Raw genomic sequence first — 4184 nt, 5'->3', positions numbered from 1 at the left:
TTGGATAGAATTAGGAACATTGAATTGGCAAATTTTCATCGAATCATTAATTTTATGAAATTAGGGTTTTTATAACTTCAATTGGGGATTCGTGATCCTAGTGACTTTAGTTTGATTCATTTTAATAAATTAGCTTTTAAACTTGCTTAATTTCATTTACTTGAGTGTTTAAGTCGTTTAATTAGAGAAATTTCGAAATTAGGGTTTTCAATTGAAATTAGGTTTTTAGTTGAAATTAGGGTTTTTAATTGAAATTAGGGCTTTTTGCATTTAGATCATATTTTCACTCAATTAGATTCGATTAAGGCTAGATTATATAGAATTGAACTACTCAATCTCTGAGGGACGATATTCGGACTTTTAAAAATCCACTTTATTACTTGTTACAAACCGTACACTTGCGGTAATTTTAAATCGAAAGAATTATTTCGTGAACAAATGACATTGAGGTTGACGTAGCCCTCACACATGGGGGTCGGCACTTTTTTATTCACCCCGAGGCCCACACATTTTATGTCATCCTCTATGTCGTCGGCTATGTTCGTTTAGAATTATTCAAAATACTAAAGCGCCACAGGGTTACATTGTGCCCGTTTGATAGATCATCTCTCTCTCTCTAGTGTGTGTGTGTGTGTGTATATAGAGAGAGAGTGAGAGAGAGAGAGATTATCAACATGCAAATTCTGAGGCCAATTTCTGTTTGCACGTTCAAAACAGAGCTTCCAAAAATGGAGATCTGTTTTGCTTTAGGGACAACTACAGCGAGCCGTCCTTCTAATGCTATACAACATCGAATTCTTGCCTCTACGTCTTGGAATCAGACCGTGATTAGGGGATCAGGAAACTACTAGCCCCCTATATGGGAATTCGATTATATTCAGTCCTTAAATAGTGAATACACGGTAATTATCATCATCTGCAGAACTTTTTTTCTATCTATATTTAATTGTAAGGACTGACAAAAAATGATATGCATAATGTAGGGAGAGAGATACATAACAAGGGCTTCTGAGATGAAGATGCAAGTGAAGATGATGCTTGATGAAACGATGGAACCACTGGATCAGTTGGAATTAATTGATAACTTGGACAGGCTGGGAATATCTTACCATTTTGAGGATGAAATTGAGCAAATATTGGCTTTCATAAACCGAAAATATAGCAAAAGTAAAGAGCCAAAGATTAAGGATTTGTATGCTACAGCTTTGGAATTTAGACTACTGAGACAACATGGCTTTAATGTCTCTCAAGGTGCACAAAAAACAACTTAGAATCCTTTATTTATTCTGTTGATTTATGATTTCTTATTGTCAGATTCCTTGTGGCCTAATCATAATGCACACTTATAGAATCTACCACGGATGTAATATTTTTTCAGGGGTATATTGTATATTTCCTACATGTATTAGATTTCCCTGATAGTCCACTACACAAAAGATCTTAGTATTTCTTTGTTTATTATTGCTCTCCTAAGTAGAAATTAAGGTTTTATTTTTTGCATCACTTTTTTCGCTTAACATGCCAAAGCTTGGCTGATTGCAGAAAGATTTGATTGTTTCAAGAATGAGAAGGGCGATTTCAAGCCAAGGTTATGTAATGATACAAAGGGATTACTACAACTGTATGAAGCTTCTTTCTTGTCAATAGAAGGTGAGAGTACTCTGGAAATGGCAAGAGAATTCACCATCAAACATCTCGAGATAAAATTGTTGACGACATTCATTGTGATCCATTGGTGCATCATGCCTCGGAGATTCCACTGCACTGGTCCATACCTCGGGCTGAAGCAAGGTAGTGTTGAACTATTTCGTCTAAAAGTTTAATCTATTAGGAGAGTACACATTTATTTAATTCATTCAACAGGCGGTTCATAAACAAATATGAGAAGAGACCAGACAAGAATCCAATTCTTGTCCAACTTGCAAAACTGGATTTCAACATTGTTCAAGCAACATATCTTGAGGAACTAAAATATGTCTCCAGGTATTGCTGAGTGCGCTAAATATATCATATTTTATGCTCCTAACCTTACCATCCTTTGTTTCTGTATGTGAATAGGTGGTGGGAGAGAACATGCCTTGCCAAGATGTTGCCATTTGCCAGGGATAGGCTGGTGGAATGTTTCTTTTGGAATATAGGAGTGCTATTTGAACCACAATATGGATTTTCACGAATAGATGCAACCAAAGTAAATGTTTTTATTACAATTATGGATGATATATATGATGTGTATGGTACGTTTGAAGAACTGGAACTTTTTACATACATCATTGAAAGGTTAGCAACGTCCTCCTAATGTTTCTTTCCAAACCTTCTTTCTCTTTGTAGCTCTTACAATTATTTCTTCTTGGAACTTTACAGATGGGATGTAAGTGCAATTGAGCAACTTCCAGATTACATGCAAATTTTCTATCTAGCACTGAACAACTTCATCAATGAAATGGCTTACGATGTTCTCAGAGAAAAAGGGATCATAATTATTCCATATTTAAGAAAAGTGGTACTATTAGTTTCCTTCAAGAATATATCCTTATTTGCATGTGTATTATGACAAATATTAGGGTCCTCTTTGAATCGCATTCTTTCAAAAAAAATATATATATATTCCTAAAAGTAATTTGACATCATTTCAACTATACATTTTTCAATAAAATAATATTACACATAAATCCAAAACGTTTTCTTATTTTTTAACCACACATTCTTTCAAAATTCTGTGGCTCAAACACGCACTAGATAACATCAAATAATATTAAAGAAGAAAAAGAAAATCTTGTTCATTTTATTGTCAAATCTTGTATGATACGTCTTCTGGGTCATAGACTTCTATCTTAAAATATTAATGAAGTTAAGAGGAGTAGCACAATTGCACGAGCCCTTATAATGAGTACTGTTTCTATACTAAGTGATCTCATATTTTATCCTTTACTACAACCAACGGAAATTTCTATATATGTTTTAAATATTCTTAAAATTTTCCGATCTAAGATATTTACAATAAGCATGTCAAATCATCACAGTGGACAGATTTATGCAAAGCATACTTACAAGAGGCAAAATGGTGCTTGACTGGATACACCCCTACAATGAAAGAGTATATGGAAAATGCATTGATTTCAATATCAGCTCATGTAATATTGTCACATTCTTTTTTCTCTGTTACCAATCCAATAGAGAAAGAAGCCATTCAGTGCTTAGAGAAATATCCTGATATAGTTCGCTGGTAGGCTACGATTTTAAGGCTTGCAGATGATTTAGCAACATCATCGGTACGTATGCAGCAAGCCATTTCATTTCATGTTTACGACATTTTTGGTTAATGAAGTCAATGAGACAATAGGAATTCGAAATTAACCCTTTCAACTAAAGGGGTTTTTTATGCTTTATTAATTCAGGATGAATTGGAAAGAGGCGATGTTCCTAAATCAATACAATGTTACATGAAAGAAACTGGTGCTTCCGAAGATGAGTCACGCAAACACATAAGGTTTTTGATATGTGAGACCTGGAAAAAGATGAACAAATGTCGAGATGCAAATTGTCCATTCTCACAAACATTCATTGAAATTGCAGTGAATCTTGCTCGAATGGCACAATACATGTACCAGTATGGAGATGGACATGGAATTCAAAATCGTAAAACTAAAGATCGCATTTTAGCATTACTATTTGAGCCCATTCCCCTCAAGTAGAGTTCGAAATTCATTTGTGGTAGGAATGTTGTTTTCACACTTGCAAGTTACACTGTATATTAACCATGATGTCGTGGCCAAACATAACATGTAATCCATGTTTGTTACAAAAAAATTATGATAATTGGAGCGAATTCAGACCTTTTAATATACACCTCTTAATATATACTGAATTCGAGGAACCAATGGACTTTCAAATACAGACACTACCTTCGTAAAAATAATTAATTCATCGAACCTTTCTTCATCAATTTGACACTCTTTAAATATAGATATAGATAAAATATACAAGATAATTCCCACTAATTGCACTAACCCACTAACATATATAATAATGCCAAATAATTAGCAAACAATATAACCATGACTCCAGTTATTTGACCCTTCAACAAAAATAATAAATAAAGTCTAACAATTGCTAAAAACAGGTTCGTCTAATTTGAAAGAATAATTCTATGTAACAATATTGATGTTAATTAACTTGTATAAATG

The 4184-nt window shown here is 33.7% G+C and overlaps 1 pseudogene; it reads left to right on the top strand.

Annotated features, from left to right (window-relative positions):
- Positions 1-817: 817 nt before the first annotated feature.
- Positions 818-3755, top strand: LOC111410273 (annotated as a pseudogene).
- The last annotated feature ends 429 nt before the right edge of the window (positions 3756-4184 follow it).

Source organism: Olea europaea, chromosome 15, assembly GCF_002742605.1.
Source record: "Olea europaea var. sylvestris chromosome 15, O_europaea_v1, whole genome shotgun sequence".
NCBI lineage: Eukaryota > Viridiplantae > Streptophyta > Magnoliopsida > Lamiales > Oleaceae > Olea > Olea europaea.
This window is presented reverse-complemented; position numbering and strand designations above follow the sequence as displayed.